General features: G+C 32.1%; 1 protein-coding gene across 5 annotated transcripts in view; it reads left to right on the top strand.

Moving 5' to 3' along the window:
• Positions 1–21,987, top strand: part of LOC149419892 (protein couch potato-like) — a 585,651-nt gene that overhangs the window by 105,057 nt on the left and 458,607 nt on the right. The gene's annotated exons all lie outside the window — the stretch shown is intronic.

Here is a 21,987-nt window from a genome sequence, read left to right as displayed (position 1 = left end):
TTACGTCAAATCATTTCCCAACGATCCATTAGAAGTAAACAAGCGAATTGATTACAATTTGCGTTTAATTCTATGTTTTTCAGCTCATCCTTTAATAGATTTATATTTGTTTGCTCGATTATGTATTTACTTCGGTGTTTGCCTATATAAAATCACTAAAAACCTTTTATCAAGGGGACAAATAGCAAACGAGAGATATTTTTACGGAAGAAAGCAAAATATGCAATACTATTATAATATATAATACTATTTATTATATAAAATAAGTCTAGTTATATGTATATAAACAAAAAAGGTTATTTAAAGAGAACGCAGTAATACTTATATAATATGAGTAGAAGAGATGATTGTCAGGTTCGTTTTAACAAATCACGTTCGTTTAAAATTTTAAAATAACAATTATATCGTATTTAGCTACATAAAACATAAAAGGTTTGGGAGACACGAAAAAAAACTAGTTTGAAACTTTGAAAAGCCCGGTTTCTTTGAAAACCTTTCCCCAATATGTTCTAGAACAAAACTATTCAATTATTTAAAAGAATCTCAACTCTGTAGGTACTTTAATCTCAAAGGATCCGATCCCCACAAGCGTCGGCTAATTTTCCGGTCAGTTGATAGAAATTTCCACTACAGACCCTACCCGATAGCCCCTTCCTTCCTCCGCCTCTCTCCCTGTCTCTCTGGAATGTGGCCAATAAAATATCAATATATTATCTCATGCGGCACAAGTTGCCCATAGGAGCCCGAGTACCCGACTCCCGACTTCCCCAGCCTCATAAATCATAATAGTCGGAAAAATATTTCCAGAATGTAGGCTTTTCCCGCAATCCCCGTAGACCTATCTATTACGAATTTTGGAAAAAGGCGCTCGCCAAAATCAAATAAGGATTCACATTTGCAGATAATATTATCGTTACTGTAATTGTTTTTTTTATTCAAACTTTTTTTTGAACCTTTCTGAAAATCACCCATAATTTATAATGAATAAAAATGCTTAAAAAAATCATCGATGGATGTAAATTATGCTACAAAAACCATACAATTACATTGTTATCGCGTGAAGGTTTATTTATGAATAGAAATACAATAAAAATTAAGATAAATTTTAAACTGACACAGATAATAATTTAGCGCTAGTAAAATGATGAGTTAAAACAAAAAATAAAATATAAAAATTAATATCTTGGCTTTTATTTTGGAACTGAATAAATATCGAACCTACGAACTTAAAACATAATATTTGACTACAATGTTCGGCCGAATACTATTAGTTTTTGTTAAATATTATGTTATCATGTTTTAAAAGTATTAATATTTGATTTTATTTTCATATTCTTTCTTCTATAATTTCAGAAACTAAGCAACATAGTACACAATACCTATAGACAAGATAAAATATTGTTAAGTGTGTATATTTGTTTCAGAAATTATAGAAGGAAGAACATGAAAGAATGTTCTTATTTTATCTTATTCTTAACTAATTTAAATTCATAATTAACCACAGTAATTTACAGGCACAGCTATTACTCCATAGAATATCAAATACTATTGAAGGCATAATATTTTCGGTTAGTTTATTGAACTGTTTAAATAATAGCTTCTGTCTGGATGGCTATTTATTTAGGATGGATCGTATTTGGCACAAGAACCTAAGTGTTAATACAACTCCATGCTAGGATTTGTTTGAATACTTATTTAAAGAATCATTTCGTATTTCTCTTTGACAAACAATACACAATAGTATTGATTCTACTTAATTTTTATTGTTAAAGATTGATTTAAATATTTGTTTTCATAAAAGAAGCAAAATTACGGCATAAGTAGTCACTACCCGCTTAAGCGATTTTTGGTATATTATGACAAATTTGCAAAATGTTTTGAGCGATCGCTTGGCGTAATGTATTTAATTTATAGAACCAAAAAATATGGAAAAAACGGCGACGTCTACGTGGATTCATTGGCTTCAAACCGCAATAAGCAGTTAATTTGGTTCCATATTAATATTTCGAGGATTTATTTTAATTAAATAAACCCAGGTTCCTACCACCCCCCCACACGGGATGTACCGACTCTTCAACACTGCACTGTGTGTTTTGCTGCTCCCTGTAATTTTGAAAAAAAAAAATCAAATCATATCATTCGGGTTACATGTTCGACACTCAAAAATGAAGCTTTTTTAACCTTTTTTCAAATAAATCAATATTTTTTATCGTTATAATATTTCCGTCGGTTTGTAACAAAACATATCTCGAGTATTACGAAGGTATGACTTCTGTGGTTTCGTCTTCGCGGTCAACAAACATAACATTTCTGCATTCTTACGAACTATGTAAAATTGCGAATTCCAATTGTAAGCATTCAATCATAAAAAATTTAAAAAAAAATCATTTTGAACTTTGCTCTTTGCACGGATTTCTGCACTAGACAAGGCTAGAAATATAAAAAAAAACCAATGTCATATTTTGTTCAGCCGGGCGTACACTCATATCGACTTGCAGTTTCAGTATTCTGATTTGTATAGACAGATATTGAATTTAGTTTCTAGTCTCAGATATCGGAATATTTCAAATGCATGGAATTGTGAATTGATACCCTTAGAGCTTTTTTTCGTCAAATCGTGTCTGACCATCGTATTTCGCCTGAATAATTTCGTAGAAATAAATACTACGCTCCTTACTTACTTGGATTTCAATATAATTTCTAAAAGATTTCGTGATATCTTTGATTTTAAAATTTTCATACGAGTAGAAAAAAATGAGGAAATATTTTTAATTAATAGCTGTCCACTAAAAATTGTCGATTAAAGAACGGTAAGATTTAAGACAGGGTGAAGTATAAAGAAATAAATGAAATGTTAAGGCGACATGAGACTCTAATAACGGGGGTTCGCTCGACGCTCACATTTTAATTATTTCTGATGAGCGTATTACTAAAATGTCAAATGTTCTAGAAGGATCCCTACGAATGTAAGTTATTTATATTCGAGACAAGCTAACGTGTACCCAGCGTTGTTCGATTTTTGTCTACTTTCAAAAAATATAATATCATATATATAAATACAAGCCTTCCGGAAGAAATTCTCTAACTGATAGTGAAAACCCTATCAAACTCCGATCAGAAGAACTAAGTGCACAAACCAACAGACGCAAATAATGACTTTAAATAATTACTAAAAGTTTATCAGGAAATGGCGTGTAATCCTGTTTTTAGTTCGTTATGATCTGGGATGTTCCGGGATGTTCCCGAACGTTCCAGACTATTCCCGAACATTCCAGAATGTTCCGGGATATTCTGGAATGTTGTGAAATGTTCTCGAATACCCTCAAATGTTCTGGACTGTTTTAGAAATTTCTAGAGGGGGAAACTTTCAACCCCTATATCTTCAAAAGAACGCCCTTCAGGTAAAAATGGGAATCTTTTTTATGGATGGGGGATAGAGGGCTACCACACCATATAACTCCCTTGATAGTACCGGGACTCGTTTCTGAGTTTTAGCTGCAATCACATTTTACACTCACTTTTTTTAATATATATTGATTACTAAAAACAGGACCTCGCTTTAATATAATATAATAATTATAAAAAACATTTAAAAATATCAAATTAGCGGGAAGCACCTGATTTTATTTTTCCAGGCAATAAATTAATCCTTCCAGAAGGTTTCATTTAGAAACATTTGAGATTTAAGTCATACGTTCATCAGATATAATTAAAATACATCCCTGGAAAGATCGATTTTCTAGGCTTGCTAGAGCAAAGCCAACCGTTAGTCCGCACATAAAGCCGGGCCGCGCGCCAAATATTGTTTTACACGACTTCATCACTTGTGTCGTTAAGATTACCACTTTATTTTCGAGATTTGATATGGTAAATTCAACCACAGGCCTGTCCAACATATGGCCGCGCGTCTCATATTTTTGTGCACGGTTACTTCACTTACATCGTTAAGATTCTGGCTTTATTTAAGTACTGTGTCTGGTCTTAATGCATTTTTGTAATGTTTTTCGTCTCATTATCGCAGTGTAGAACCATCATTCAGAATAGAAATGTTTCACTATAATGCAGTTAGAAACGTACGTCTTTCATGTTATTAAAAATAAAATACTAAAATTATTTCAAGCAAAACAAGTGTGCAGTAAATACATTTAGGGTTATTTATGTCCCTGAAGTTTACGTATTGAATTTATTCATATTACCATTGATAATTGTAATTTTACAATTCTTTTCTTTATTCAGTGCATTTTCTATTACAGTCATTAAGAATGTTTAGACCATAAAGCTAGGCGCATACTCGGGTTTACCCCCATTTTATAATTAAATAAAAAGGTAATATGAAATAAAATAAATTGAGTTGAAAACAAAATAACAGAATAATATAGACGGTAATGAAAAAAAACAACAATAAAATCCGCAAATATTATACGGTACGGTTATGTGTAATGAAAACGAAGTGTGTGTTGTAACGGTACAGTGTATTACGTATATGTGTTTTATTCAGTTACGTTATAAAATTATATTTCATTTTTTGTGAGAAAATATTTTATATGGTAATTAAATTAAATAGAGAATGTGAGACACGTATGAGTGGTAAGATTGTCGATGTATGGGTATTATGGTTGAAACGTATAGCAGATGTAAGGATGGACATGTTATTTTATGTATTTGAAATAATGGATTTGGGTTTCAGTTTTTAAGTTAGCAGGAAGAAGGTTGAAGATTTTAGGAGCTAGGTAAATGAATTGTCTTTGTGCTGACATATGTTCTAAGAGAGTTTTTTGTTGTTGTTGTATTTATGTAAGAAGTGTGGTAGCTTAATTTAGAGTACTTACTACATTTTAAAAGTGAAAAGCTTCTTCTAGTAGAGTGCCATAGTTGTACTCCTGGCAGTGAGATTATTGGTTCGCGTCAGAAAAATAAAATTCAAATATTGCTTGGTAATTTCTGATTATTACTCCAATGTTCTCACGATATACATAATTTGTGGTTGGTATTTTCTTACATTTGCTTCAAAAATTGCTTGCATGTACATAGAGCAATAGAATAAATTTTTCTTTCGTATGGTGGGGGGGTCGGAAGGGGACATCTAGGACTGCAATCTAGTCGCGGCGCCATGTAAACCTCATCAATCCCGCCGGGGAATTAATGAAGCGGGCATTCGTTAAACATATATTTTTGGAATCTTGAGACCTGTAAATGCCAAAAAATGGTTTCGCATAAGTAGAAACATTCTTATTACATTCCTTCAAATGTGGGTGGTAACCATTTCTTCTTCCCAATCAAAAGAACTACCCGATAATATTTGAATTTCAAACATATTACACAACATAAATGTTGTGTTAGAATATTCCTATTTTTTCCATACAACTTTGACCTCTATACAAAGTATAAAGAATACAAAATAATGAATTCATCATAATAACAATTCATAAAAACACCCTTCACACAAAGACATTTCATTCGTATCCATCATTCCCAAAGAGTCCCGCCCTACCCCTGTCCGGCGTGGTCACCCTCCCGCCCTACCGCCCCCACCCTATCCCCCCGCCCTACCGACCCGCCCCCGCGGCGAGATTGATCGCTGCGGTGTCACTCACCGCTAATTAATGGTCACAGGAGGACTTATTTAAATAATCAATTACTTTTTTAACGAGGGAAAGTTCACCCGAAATGCGCGCAATTTTTGAGTCGGGTAAAAGCCTAAATTTACAAATAAAAATATTGAGACATTTTAAAAGCTCGTTATCTTCCATTTTCGGTTAAAATCTTTTTCTTGTATGTAATTGGATCAATAGCTTCGTTTTTAAGCTTTTTTCTGAAATCATTTGGAAAAAGCTTTATCGAATTTGTGTGGATCTTATGCGGAAGATATTTATAAATAGTTTCAAAATATTAATCGGTCATATTCTTAGTATAAGTAGTAGTATCTTCGGGGATAAATAATAATTTTCATATGTAAATTTATTCATTCTTTGGAAACTAGAAACGCCGTGATTGAATATTTTCAAACGAAATATTGCAACTTTGTACACATCATTCAAAAAAAAAACAATCTACCTACTAACTAACGTACACGCAAATCAATCGCTCCGAACAAAACAATTAAAATATAAAGTTTAAAACGCTTATAAAACAAAGTTTAAGTTTTATCCGTGTTTACCACAGATGATTATAGTGTCACATCTAATTAACAAAGAAATATTCTGCAATTAAGTGATTAAAAAAGAACAAATATTGAAGTGAGGTGACAGATCAGCGTCATTTTACAGTGAATTTGTCATATTATCTCCAAGTTTAATTTGAAATTCAATCTGTTGGTGATATATAATTAATTATCAAAGTGTTCATAATTATTGGTCCCGTGATAGTGTTTAAAAATAATAAAATTACAAAAGTGAACTGATAATATTGAAAAGAACAGTAAATTATTTAATTTACAGGTGCTCGGTTATATTATAAGCCGTTAAAACCACAGTCTGCCTCAAGCCTTGGTTGGTTCAGTGGTCTAAGGCGTCACCTGAATTTGGTGCAGACATTTGATGATCCTAGGATCGAATCTTACCAAATCCAGAATAATAAAATAAAAGCGATTTTATTTTTATTTTATAATTTATAAAGTTCAACCAATATACCTAATTCGATTATCATCGTAGTGTCGTTATAAGGCGGGAAGTAAATATATTATTCAAGATGCACTGCAGAGTATGTCCAGAAGCCGTCCTTTCAGACGATTCAATATTTGTGTGTGCGACGTGTAAAGGCACCTATCATTTAGCCTGTGGAGGCATAAATGAGAATACATACCGTCGATTTACTCAAGAAAGGCGTGCCCAACAGAAGTGCAAGCAGTGCAAAAAGGATACTCGCTCAGCCGCCTCAAGTGCTACTATTTTAACGGAGACCACCAGTGATACCGCATCATTGGAACCATCAAAAAAAGTGACCAACAAAGCTTCAACGCCCACCTACCAACCATCAACTAATCTAGAAGAACTGCAAGAGTTAGTCATTTATAAAACGACTAATTTGGAAAAAAAAACAAAATGATATTTTGGACCAAAATAATAAAATTCTAGAAAATATCCAATTCATAAGTGCGCAGTATGAGGACTTTCTTGCCAGATTTCGTAACATGGAGCAACGGAATGATGAGCTCACGAAGAAGAACGCCGTTTTGGAAGCCAGAATTACGGTCCTGGAGAATGGTCAAGAATTTCAAGAGCGTTCCCTCAAAGCAAATAATGCCGAAATAAGAGGCATTCCTGAAATCAACGGGGAGAATTTACAAGACGTAATGTTCAACATCTGCCAGACTACAAAATCCTCGATTCAAACTAAAGATATCGACTCTATCTATCGGTCAGCTAAAAAAAATAATAAACAGAATCATCCGAGAGAAATAGTTATCAAATTAAAGACGAATCTAGCTAGAGATCAGCTGCTAGCGGATGTGAAAAATTACAATAAAAATCAACAAAATACCGAAGACAAACTTAACACATTGAACACTGGAATTGCCGGTCCTCGCTCGCCTATCTACGTTTCCGAACAACTTACCTTTCGATCAAAGCAGCTCTGGTTTAAGACACGCCAATATGCCAAGGAACGTATGTTTCGATTCGTGTGGGTTAAAGGAGGGAACATATATATTAGAAAAGAGGCGGGATCAAATGCTATTCTCATTTCCGATGAATCAAAATTGTCAACACTGTGATAAAATTGTACCTTTTTTGCTCTCGAGGTATATTTCGTCTCGCTTGTTTACTATTATATTTAGTCGTTGTTCCCGCTTCATCAAGTCTATTGCTTTCCACTACCTGCTAGGAACTTGTATTATCACCAGCTTCATAGTAATTTTAGGTGTCAATAAAACTAAATTAGATATTGTATTAAAACTTATATTATGCGAAAGTTTATCACAGCACCACGTTAATCTAAAATATAATAACTATGTTACGCAATACTACACTTATTTAAAATATACTAAATATGTTTCGTTTACCATATGATAATTATAATGATTCCGATATAAATTATAACACAAATGTTATTTATGATCTAAATAATCTAAACAAATACAATTGGGGCTCATATAGCCTAAAAATCATTCATCAGAATATCAGAAGCATTTCAAAAATCGATGATTTTTTATTATTTCTTGATCAATTTAATTACTCATTCGATGTTATAATTCTGTCGGAATGTTGGATAAATAAAGAATACACCTCCAAAATTATACAAAATTACTCTGAATATCACACTAACATAAGTTTAAATAAATCAAGTGGAATCGTTGTTTACATCAGAGACGGAATACAAGCACAAGTAGATGAAATTTTATTATCACAAGCAAACTGTCTGAAAATTGTTTTGAACAACAACTTATGTATCTTTGCAATCTACAGATCACCCGCTTTCCAAAACATCGACACTTTTTTGAGCTCACTTCAAGCAATCATCAATAGTTCAAAAAAAATAGAACGTCAAATCATCATAGGCGATCTCAATATTAATACTATTCCCGAATACCATCGTCAATATAACGATTATTTATGCCTGCTTACTGAAAATGGATTCATTCAGACAATTAATAGCCCTACTCGAGAACAGGGCATGAGTAAATCTTGCCTAGACCATATCAATGTTAAAAATGTTAACCTAATCAACTCATTTGTTTTTCACACTACAATTTCAGACCACTACACCACAGCTCTCTGTCTTAAAAACAAACCTCCCACTGATGCTAAAATTAAATATGTCCCTCGAACAAATTACAATAACTTAGTCGAAGACTTGCGATCAGAAAACTGGCAAAACGTTCTAGACCAAATTGATACTGACTCAGCAATGAATGAATTTATCACAAAATTACATTCATATATATCTAAACACACTAGTCACATACACATAACAAATAATCAAGTAAAACTCACACCTTGGATCTCCCCTGGCCTTGTCAAATCTATTCACAGAAGGAATCAATTACACGAAAAGGCGAAAAGATGTCCTGAAAATATTTTAGTACAAGCTCATTATAAAAAGTATAGGAATTTATGTAAACATTTAATTAAATCGACCAAAGAAAATTATTATAAAAAAATTATTTACGAAAATAACTGTACGCCAAAACGTCTGTGGGAAACTTTTCGTAATATATCTAAAACAAAAATTAATAAATCTTCCGAAATTAAATCGTTGTACATTAATAATATAAACTGTTCAGACCCAAAAATTATGGCAAATTTTGCCAATAATTATTTCACTTCAGTGGGAGTCACTCTTGCGAAAAAAATTCTTGATAAACTTAATACTACTGAAATTGATCTCGCTAAGTTTACTACCTCTAATTTCGGTCATAAAATAGACAATGTACAAACAACGACAAACGAAGTCATGAAAATAATTGACGATCTTAAGTCATCAAATGCTTGTGGTCCTGATAAAGTCTCATCAAATCTGTTAAAACTTATTAAATCCTCAGTCGCAATACCGATCGCGTTCATTTCGAATCTAAGCTTTAAATCAGGAATATTCCCCAATCATTTAAAACATTCAGTAGTTATATTGCTTCACAAAAATGGTGACAAATCGCATGTACATAATTACCGGCCAGTTTCTTTGCTAAATTTGGTCTCGAAAATTATTGAAAAAATTGTAAAAAATCGCCTTAGCACATATCTGGAAGATAATAACATTCTTTCTAATAGACAATACGGCTTCCGACCAGGTTTAAGCACAGAAAACGCTATCGCTAACCTGACAAAAATCATCTCTAATAATATCGATGGAGGAATTAAATGTACTGCACTATTCCTGGATCTAGCCAAAGCGTTCGACACTATATCACATAAAATTCTGTTGAAAAAACTACAGTGCGTTGGAATACAGGGTCAACTATTAAAGTGGATGGTTAGTTATTTAGAAAACAGAAGCCAAAGAGTGAACATTAATGATACTCTAAGCGATTCAGCAAATATTAAATTTGGTGTACCTCAGGGAAGTACTCTAGGGCCAATTTTGTTTAATATATATATTAATGAGCTATGTAACAGTTCCCTTGCCGACCACATTATTACCTTTGCAGACGATACGGTCTTGTTATTTGAAGGTAAAAACTGGAATGAAGTTCACAGTAAAGCAGAAGCTGGTATAAACAGTGTTAAACAATGGCTTGATAATAATCTACTCACACTCAACACGGAGAAAACAAAATTCATCCGCTTCAGTGCAACTCAAGCGGGACAACCGAAAGAAACACAAAACATTATTATACACCACTGCAATAACCTAACTACTTGTAATTGTAACACCCTAGAATGCGTAGATAGTATAAAATATCTAGGAATTATGATAGACAAATTTCTGAGATGGGACCTACATATAGACTCAATTTCCACAAAAGTCAGAAAACTTACTCATCTTTTCCTGGGCATTAGAAATATTCTCTGCATAAAAGATCTTAAATTTTTATATTATGCTCTGTGTAACTCATTACTTGAATATGCATCTTTGGGATGGGGCGGATGTACCAAAACAATACTGGATCCCTTAGCAAAAGCACAGAAATCACTGCTAAGGGTCATCCTAAAAAAACCATTTAGGTACCCCAGTGATGTATTATTCAAAGAGATACGAGTTCTTGATGTCAGGCAACTATACATAAAAAAAATTATATTACACACTCAAAAACAACGTCACCACTACCCTTCCATTGATCACTATCACGACACTAGACATTCAAGGAGGAATCCAGTTGTTCCACCTACTACTATGACATCCTTTGCCCAAAGACAATTCTATTACCTTGGTCCAAAATTATTCAACCTCTTACCCGATTTATGGAAATCGAAAAGCATAAGCATTCTGCGTAAATTAGTTTATTATTGGCTTCTAGACTTGGGAAGAGTCGAAAGCGAACTTATGATGACCAACAGATAAACAAAAATGTTCTGTACTCACATTTATTCATTGTTATTGGCAGTTAAATAAAAAAATTCCTACCATGCATCTGATTTATACAATGCGATTGATAATTTTTGTGATTGATAATGTTTATACAATATGTTTTCATGTACCTTGTTTATATGTTTCTTGATTATGTATATTATATTATATGTACCTTGATTATGTAAATTAATACACAGCACAGTAACAGCGATCAAATTAAGAAACCCACCTAATATTTTTCTTATATTGTAACTATAAATTGAATTAATCCAATATGTTATCATGTACCCTGATACAGTGTTCCTTAATTGCATATTATTACCATATATATGTACCTTGATAAAATTTATCAGGTGTTTTCATAAAAAAAACTAATATTCGGGTGTACAAATATGTCTGAAAAAGTTTTTATTTTGATTACTTTGATAAATATATATGTATATAGACTATATTACTAGCGTAACTATTAATGTAAAGTATGGAAATATAATTCATAACAGCAGCGTGTACAAATGTTAACTAAACCAGGCAATTTGGCTGTCCTAAAACGGGAAAATTTCCTAGTTGGACAGCCAAAGCTTCCTTAATATGTATGTAATTATTTGTATCTAATAAATAAATAAATAAAAAATAAATAAATAAATCTCTTCAAGATATGGCACCACCCAAACTGGGCTCCGCAAACCGTGCCTTCGCCAAGGCATAATGTGACAATTATAACTAAACGTTTTTATAATTATTTTGTAATAGCGTTGTAATTTTAATTTTTAATAATACTTTTTTAATTAACCACAATAAATAATTTTGGCATGTCCCTGAAACTATCAATATATAGCTGAAACCGGTTGGCATTTTCATTTAAATTAAAGTACCACATACCAAATTACACAGTGTTTCTGTTTAAAGTATTGATTTCCATTAATATTAAATAGGACCACGAAAATAACCAAAAAGTTCCATTATATTTAAGCACTTTGTTTTTACTTACAATTAAAACAATCCCGTTGAAAACAAATGGACATTTAGTTGGATTAACGGCTTGAAATAACAGAATATTAGTGCCGACATAACTGGCTCGAAAGCCTTGAAATTTCTAATCTGTTTACCATAAATGGACATTAATTTTTATGGTCGATGGTAGGGATATTTCGGTTATGCTTATCGGATTAATAAATGCCGGGTGCAAGAGCACGCATGCGCCAATGATAATGGGGGAATTTATTGGGACATAAATATTTTATACATCGTTAGTTGTCTAGCGATGCTTGGGTCCAACAAAATCAATATCATTTGTTTGGAAGGGAAACAACCAACAAGTTCCCCAAGTCTTTTAATGTAGGCATTATTTATACGGAATAATACCGTAATTATTCCGTCAAATAGTCAAATGATTTACTTGAAGATTTACAGTTTTTTCTCATTTTTTATCTCTCTCATGCCATCACAAATAATTTGGTGATCTAATAATCTAATGATCCCAAACAGTTTTTTCTCATTTTTTATCTCTCTCATGCCATCACAAATAATTTGGTGATCTAAATATCTAATGATCCCAAACACTTTTTTCTCATTTTTTATCTCTCTCATGCCATCACAAATAATTTGGTGATCTAATGATCTAATGATCCCAAACAGTTTTTTCTCATTTTTTATCTCTCTCATGCCATTACAAATAATTTGGTGATCTAATGATCTAATGATCCCAAACAGTTTTTTCTCATTTTTTATCTCTCTCATGCCATCACTAATAATTTGGCGTCATCAAATTTTTTATTTTATTTTTAAATGACAAACCGTGTTGAAAATGCTCTAACATAAACATTCGGTCTAAAAAAATCCAAAGCTTATAGTTTTTTCAACTGCTTTAGAACGCAGATTTACTGTAAAATATTTTTGAAAGAGACGAATTTACAATCGACTATAATAAACGTAAGATTACTTAAGAAAACAGTTTCGATTTTTGAACTTTGGACATGTCATTAGATACTTGGCTGTAATGTTGACTCAAAGCGGGTAAACTAAAAGTCAAACTACAGTATTTTCTAATATTATTTGACATACACAATCAAAATCGTTCGTCTTATAATACAGAGAATTCCCTTGATGCCCTCTTTTGAGTGTGGTACATATTATGAACATTTTAATATTTCATAAAATCGTAGTTCCGATAGAAAAGTAAGACAAAGAAAAAAAATGGGAAAGGCTTACCTTCAAAAAGAACACATCTGAAATTACGTTATCTTTTAAAATCGAAAATATTCCAACAGGTTGTATTTAGTATTACAAAAATATTGTTTCAGTTAACCATACTGCTTAAATATGCAAATTTCGAAACACTAAACCACACAAAAGTACAACTGACTTCAATAATAAAACGGAATAGTATTACTTTTTTGTTGGAATAAACATTTATGAATATTAAAGTTTTAGTAAATTTAACAACGTAGAGAAAGTGTACTGGCGTGCATAATTATTTTTTGTTGGTTCTGAAAACAATTAGTTTTTGTGTTTTTCCATTTGGTTGCTATGTACTTAGCTCTATTGTGTTTCGTAAAACGTATGACGATAAGAGTTTTTACATACAGGAGGCATATTTACGTCGTTGTTTTTTTTGTTGATATTGGTATTTTGAGTTAATGGCACGATTGTTTCACGTTACAGCTTATTTATGAAACTTATCATTTTAATTTAACATAGTGCTAATAAATTGAAAAAACTAAAATTACATAGTCGTGTCTTATTATGTAAAGCAAAAAAATAAAACCTAGTAAAATAATTTAATATTTCCTAGTATGTAAATAACAATATTTTAAACTGTGCCTTGAAAATTCAGGTCTCTAGAGGTTGTGCTGCACAAAACATATATTTTATTTTTTCTGGTTAGATGGTTTATTCAGCAAGTTAACAAGTGTGATCTTACATGAAATAAAATAAAAAGCCCTTCAAATATGAATGTTCACTTGTCAATATAACGTTTTAGTTTACATATATAAATAGTAATATTTATATAATATCATGAGTTTTTCTTTGGAAAGCCGAGGGCTTACAGTAAATAGATTTTAGTTATAATTAGGCACAGCAAAAATATTAACCCGTAACGAACTAATATATGTATTATTACTCTTAGCATGCCACTATCATCGTTTTATATAAAACAAAGCAGTCATCATTAATTATTTGTTTAAAATCACATTATTTTCATAAAATGGAAACCATCAATCATATTTATTTTATGAAGGGTGTTTACCCACACGTCCTTCAATAAAACATTATTTCAACAAAATCCACCCTGTATCCACATACATTGCGTGTTAATGTAAATGTTCTCCATATATGGTTTAAACATATATGGTTATATAACCTGCGCTAGTATTGGTGGCGTATTGTAACACACCCACACAGGCACCTGTTTCCACCTTGTAATCTACTAAAACGGCGTGGCGGAGGGGAGGGGGTGGGTAAGGAAAAATCAATATTACCACCAAAAGACAACACGCGAGTGTTTTCCTTTGCCTTTGAATTTTTGTTAGAGGTTATATTTTTGTAGTTATATTTTTTAATCATTTTCCATCCACACAAAAAAACCCGCATATAAAATTTACGGCAATTTTATGCTACAGAAAAACTTTACTTAACTATGGACAAAATTACTTATTTGCATTTAGGCTCTTTTATAACCATCGTTATCATTATTATTTTGTTCCTTATAAACGTTAAGATTGAACTTGAATATGTTTCACTATCTATTGAGTTTTAACACTATTTAGAAAGACTAAATACCTATAATATGAAAATAAACTTATTAGCACTTTTCAAAAACTACTAAAGTTATTATTTATTTTACGAATGATCTGATATGTATGGTTTTTTCAGAAATAAAATTTTCCTCTTTGTACTAGGATTCTTATTTTGTAATATAATTTAAGATGCTACTAAATAAGTCAGATATTACTAAAATCTTTCACGCTAACAGAATCAATTGAAAGCCTTTATGTAGAGTTTTAAAAACATTTTATTTTAAATAAATTTGTAGGTTTAAATTAACACAATCAAAAAATAAATTATGTTGCATTCATAAAAAACAAATTCCAGGAACGTTTTTTGTAATAACAGAGATATCACGTTGCCTTTATTAACTGTTATGCGTGTTATTTTATTAATCTCGTTTTTCAATTGCTTTGAAAGGTAAATCCGTTCAGTAGGAATCGTAATGATAATATGTAACACATTTTTGACAAAAAAAGAGAGACCTTTAAAAAAATATCCCTCTGTTTTTGCGGTATAGGTGATGAAGCGTGAGTGCATTGTAATACTTTATAAAATATTTTTTTCGATTATCTGATAATATTTATAACAAGTTAAAAATAGTTTTTACCCGACAAAGCAAGGAAAAAATAATTTATGTAACAAACGCAACTCCTAATCATCTTTATAATACAATCATAAAATTTATTTATTATAGTTAAAAATTATTTATTATAGTCAAAACTGAATAGTGTAGAAATGAGATCCCTGAGACGTATGTGTGGTAAAACCATGTGTGATTGTGTTAGAAATGTGGAGATCCGTAAGGATTGCAAGGCTGATGGCTAAGGCTAATGTTAATGAGTAAGATCAAGAAAGAGATGCTTAGATGTTTTGAGAATGTAGAGCGAATGAAAGATGAAAATAGTGTAAGGAGAATATACGATGCAAATGTGAATGGTAGCAGAAGTCGGGGACGCCCGACGAAGATATGGCACGACCAAGTGAATAAGATACTTGAGTCAGGCCATGTCAAGAGTCAGAATAATAGAAGAGTATGTATGAGACGATGTATGTATGAGAATTAAACAAGGAGTGTGTGCCAAGACCGAGTTGTTTGGTCTCTTCTCTGCCTTTCCCTGCAGGGAAACGGCGTGATGATTAGTTAGTTAGTTAGAATTGTCATAATGATTCTACATAAAAAGTTTTTCTTAATACTTCAACCTCAGTCATCACCATGACTTGTTCAATATACCACACGGCAGAACAAATGTTCTAGTATAGCATAGCACGACAAGAAGAATGGTGCTGTTGAATGAAACTTCTTATGTAGTGGATATATTTAATTTCTTTGTAGTAACGTCAAAACTTTTTGTATACTTTCTATTGATATCCTAAATTTATGAATGTTAACATGTTAAAATTAGTATACATTCTTAATAAAAAGAAAAGGTACTCTGTTTTCATACTTATTCCTAAAATATGTAGTGAGGTTGAACGCAGTGAAATTTCTCTCAAACGAATGGAAACTCATCTAAAAGGAGGTATTTTTGTGTCTGTTAGCAATATGTTTAGCAGGAAGAATGCTTATTACTTATTCCAACCCTCGAGGCAGAAGCAAAGGGGGAAGCCATGCGAAGGAAAGCGAACACAGGAAACGTGCGGTCAGTCAGGAATACCGAAACTATTCCAGGAAAGTTTTGGCAGATATTCGTCTTAGAAGTAAAAAATGTCGTTTTGAGTCAAGTACCGTTAAGATCTGGTAGGTAGTTACCATCCGGTAAGTCTTGTATCTTTGTCGTTCAGAAAACGTGGAGCAAACAATATTTTTACAAGCTCTATACTAATTCATGATGGACGTTCGGACAAAATCAATACAAATAAAATGTTCGGTGAAAATTTCAAGACAGCTTTATTGATGAATTTTAGTCAGATATACCTAACACAGACTTTCATAGCTCCATAATCACTAAACAGACACATTGATGAAAGTGTGTTGTGGGCCAGAAGTGAATTGATTTTTTTGTCACATCGGCAGAAAATGATTTAAATTTTCAAAACACGGCAATGAGAATACTTATAATTAATAGGCGAAATACATTTTTAAAAGTAACTTAAATTTCAAAGCTCCTAAATTGGCTAACATTGAAACTTGAACGCGATGATATTTATTCATAAAATAATAAAAAACGTGCAATAAAATTAGGCTACTTAAAAAGGACAGAGCCAGAACACGAAATAGTTCACTATACAAAGGAATACAATATTCAAAATGGATTGCAGGAGCCACGTTGACCAAAAGAATACGCAATAAATGATTAAAATGTTATAACGTATGTATGGTATTAATATTTAAGTAGAAATTTGTAAGTTTGGATGTACAAATGTCGAAAATAAATAACAATAAAATATATATGTATATATAAAACGAAATTCTACTTTTTCTGATGCCGATAGTATTTTTGCGCTTTTTTTATTTTATTTACCACCTCGTACGATACTTATCTGCACGAGAAAGTACATTAACACTGCTCCAAATCATTAGGTGCTTACAGGATTATTATCTGGTATCGATTTGCCAATAGATATGTTCCCTCTTCAGGATTATCCCGCCGATAGGACGCCATTTGTATCGCGCGTAAAAAGCCTTTCTGTGTAATTAACTTGTTTCCATTTGCAGGTACCCGTTTAATCTCCAAAGACGCGGTTTAAAAAGGAATTACTATTTATACCGCTGAATGCGCGACAGAACTAATCCTAGTCTGCAATTAATTGAAATAATCCGAGATTAATTATTTTGCCTAGAGTCTGACAACGAGGAGTAGAAAAAAATAGAGGGCGCTTTGATCATATTAATTGCTTTAAATGGCAACACCAAGAATTTCGAAGCAAATGTAACTTTAAATAGGCACTATTTTGCAAATGGACATTTTTATGTTACGTAAATTTGTTATATTTTCCGAAATGAGTTGGTTATGCATCATATTTGAACGTAATTTAATATTTTATATTGCTTTTTAAGCGAGATAATTGCATGGAAAAGTGCATTTCCTTTATGTTTTTTAAATGAGCTTATCAAATAAGCAAGATTTTAAATCATGGCAAATTAAGCAATCTAACATCTGCAAGAGTCTCACACCCATCAACAAATAATTGTATTAATTGGATAAAAAAAAAATTCTATCATAACTCAAACCGTCAGTATTGAGAGTCAAAGTTTAACTTCAAAACCTGAATAGGTTCGAAATTTGGTGTTGCTATAGGTAATAAAAAATCTACATTTCATTGTAAAACTGTATTAACGTCAAGTTATTTAGTTGAATTGTACGACTGGGCTTGCTTTTTATTCCGTCCGCTACGGATAGATAACTCTTTTAAAGTATTTTAACGCTGAGTGTTATTTAATCCGAAACATGTTTGTTTTAAAAGGGTTGGTCCTGTCCTGTCCCTTTGTAGGTAATTTTTTCATTAATTCATTCTCACGTCCCTCGTCCCTTCCGGTTCACGGTTATGGCTCCTTCTGCTTCCTGTCCACGCTTCTGTTCATTGTCCGAAATGTTTTGGAAAATTAGCCTAACAGTGAAATACGTTTTTTCTAAATTAATTTTACGGATGCAATTTTTTTTTATCTTAAATATATTTTACACTACCTGATTAAACTGCTAGAAAAAGAAAACTGTTTCGTTTAAAAAACCACATTCTTATATGTGGGTTCTTAGTTCTACGAGACTCCGACGTAATTCAACTCTAATAAAAAAAAGGAATTAATCCATATGAGATGTGGTAATACGGCCTTAGTTTATTCGACTATCAGCGGCAGATCATAATTCCCACCAATCCCATTGACTACCTATTAGAAGGGAGTATTTTCTTTGACGGGAAATGCAGATCTCAAGATCTCCTCACCCGAGAACACTAGATATTTTTACAACCTTTTCTCTGATTTTCTTCCCTTAAAATTTCATCATTTATGTACCTAATAATTTGAATTGCTTTCAATGTTAATTAACTTTTTAAATAGTTTCCAAAAATATTTGTGGCGTCATTTTAATCATCATGTATATAACTTCACATCGGTTTTTCTATTACGATAAAAATATAAGTTATGATTAATATTCTTTTGTCTTATTTTATGCTAACAAGCAATCAAAGATTTATTGTCTTTTTCTAGCGTATTGTATCGTTAGTAAGAAAATATAGAAGTCAACTTGAGTACAATTCTCCCATCTAAAACCCACATTACAATATTCATGAACAGTCAGCTATTGAAGGAATACAAAATTCTTACGTTTTATAAGTTTTAAAATGGATATTCCAGCAACTTTGTTGAACTGCAACACTCTTTTTAATTAAATGAATCTGCTTAAATTGTCTGACAGAAGGATTTTCACTGACTTAGTATTTCTATATGAAATTCTAAATAATGCATTTGATAGTACAGAATTGCTTGCAATGATAAGCTTCCAGATTTCACTACGTAATACCAGAAGTCGAGATTTATTTCAATGCAGAAACTTTGATACTAACTACCATTTGTATTCCTCAATGCTCAGAATAATTTTGGAGGGTAATCCACCATCTTCAGTGAACATCTATAATTGATCACTTAACGAATACAAAAGATTGTTACTGAGGCAGTTTAGTTATGTTTAGTAAATATGTATTGTAATAATATATATTTTTTACTATTCATATGTAAAAGCCCCTAAAAAGGGCATTAATAAAGTCAAAAATTCAGCCTATTTTACGACAAATGTTCATCATTTCTACTGATATTTTAATGGTAATAATAATTATAAAGTAGCAAAAATTACTTAACGTACTAAATCATTCAAATTTTACAGTGATTAAACGGCAAAAATAAATCAATTGAAAAAGCCAAAATTTGTAAGCAATAAACGTGAACAGTCGGTATCCATGTATTGAATATTGCACAGAACAATAAACATCTATTTTTGATCGGTGATATTGAAATTCCTAACTTTCTAACTAACTACCCATCACGTCATTTCCCCGAAAGGGTAGGCAGAGAGGACGCACCGCCAAACAACTCGATCTTGGCCCCCACTCCTTGCCTCTTTCCCATTCATATATAGTCTCATACATGAATGTATATACTCTTCTATTATTCTGTATCTTGACGTGGCCCGACTCAAGTATCTGATTCACTTGATCGTGCCATGTCTTCCTCATGCGTCCCCGATTTCTTCTACCAGTCACATTTGCGTCATATATTCTCCTTACAATCCTTTCTTCATTAATTCCCTACACACCATCTTAGTCTCCCTTTCTTAATCCCATATTGAAATTTCCAAATGGCGTCAAATATTATGTAGCTACATTATTCTGTAATAAACAAAACAAAAAAATAGAATATAAAACAATTCTTTAGAAAATAACCAACAGGAGAACAGAATACAATACCTCGGGTAACGAAGCAGAATATATTTAATTATTGTAATGCCTGGAATTCCATCGAAAATCCCCTCAAATCAAGTGCTGCCGTTTTTCTCCGTGAAAAATGAGAATTCCTCATTTTGATCATTAAGTTTTCGCTACTTTTTCATACGGGGTGCATTTTCCCCTGACGAGGCATTTTGCGATTTGCAATTCACAATCCACATGTATCCGATTATTGTTCAAGCACACGGCACCGCGTCGAAAATTTTTGTCCGTTAGTAAATACAAGAAGAAACGATGTTAATGCAATGGACTTTCCACTCGTGTGTCTTTGTCTCACGTGGAACTTTATAACATGGAAAGAGGACGTACCCCGGCGAAAAATTTGCATTGGAAGAATATTAAATACATTTTCAATAAAAAATGCTTATTCTGTGCTCTTTATCTCAATTAAACATCGACTTTTTAAATGTATTGGTTATGTATGATTCAAAGGCTTTGATGTATTTCGAAGCAGCAAGATTAGCAAATATATACCCCGGCCATACTTAAAATGTATCGGTAATGTAGGATTCAAAGGCTTTGATATATTTAAAAAGCCACAAGATTATGAAATATATACACCGGCCATACTTTGACCATTTGAAACATTTTTTGAAAAATTCCTTTATCGTTTGAGAAGATAAAAGTACTTTTCGAAGTCCAGATCTGGTTAGGGGCAGTTCAAGTAACAAGTCCTGTATTACTATTATGAACGGTATTCGGAACGGAAGGTAGGCGATAGAGAGTGAAGGTAGAGGGCAGAATGGAGGGAGTAGAGGGTAGGCAGCGTTGCAAAGGTAAGCAAAGCTGTTGTCCCGTCAGCACTTTATCAGAATGCAACTCCTATCGCTATTTTTTCCGATTTAGGTGCAGTAAATTTTCAGCGAAATGAGCTTTCTCTCAATATTTTGATGGCGTTTTTTCGTAGTTAAAAATGAATTTTTAAAGGTAGAAGGATTTCATTTTAAATTTGGACGATGCGATTTAAAGTTCCCTTGCGCTGCGAATTTAATTGCAGGTAATTTAACATACAAATGTAATTTGTAGAAATGATTATTTCAATGGTGATCGTAATGTAAACAAAATTAAACTACTGTTTCATTTGTTTCCTAGAATAATATACAATACTCTTTAAGATTGCAATGTGTTAAATTGAGCTAACCTAATGAAATTGAAAATTATTTTTGATATTCTGTGAAACAACCCGTCCTTAAACTAATACAAGAACATAGCTTTGGCATCGTTTATTGAAAATATTCGTAAGCATACAACAATCTGTTCAATCAATAAGATTTATAAAGCAAAGAGGTAGCATGACAATAATGGAATACAAAAAAAATATATTTATTAGCAATTTGCCCGGCTTAGAAACATTCGATGGGATTTTTTTTTGTTTCCGGATCGGAATTCGAACTCCGGAATATTGCACTAACCAGATATAGAGACAACCTATATCAATAGGGGAGCCAATCAATACGTACCGTGAATAATTAATTAGTGCCGCAGTTCAAATACAAGTCTTGTAATTTGATACCGAAAAATATTATTTTTCCAACATTATTTTATTTTTCGCTTTCAGGATACGGATTCCTTCTGAATGCTTGTCGATTAAAATATCTATGTGATTTTTACAATTGTTTTACGTTCTTCTCTTTGCTTGTGTGTTTTCTTTATCAAAAAACAAACCCGAAAAAGTTTAATTGGATTGCAGAGTTGTATTACTAAAATGATTGATCTCGTTTCAAAACGTACTTGATGACGTCAACTATGTTTTTAATTAGCCTCTTTTGTGAATCATATTTTTTCCTAATCATTGAATAACGAAAAAACAGTGATTAAAAATGAAGAAACCCGTTA

This window comes from Hesperophylax consimilis, chromosome 11, assembly GCF_061612785.1.
Source record: "Hesperophylax consimilis isolate HC1 chromosome 11, BYU_Hcon_1.0, whole genome shotgun sequence".
Lineage (NCBI taxonomy): Eukaryota > Metazoa > Arthropoda > Insecta > Trichoptera > Limnephilidae > Hesperophylax > Hesperophylax consimilis.
This window is presented reverse-complemented; position numbering and strand designations above follow the sequence as displayed.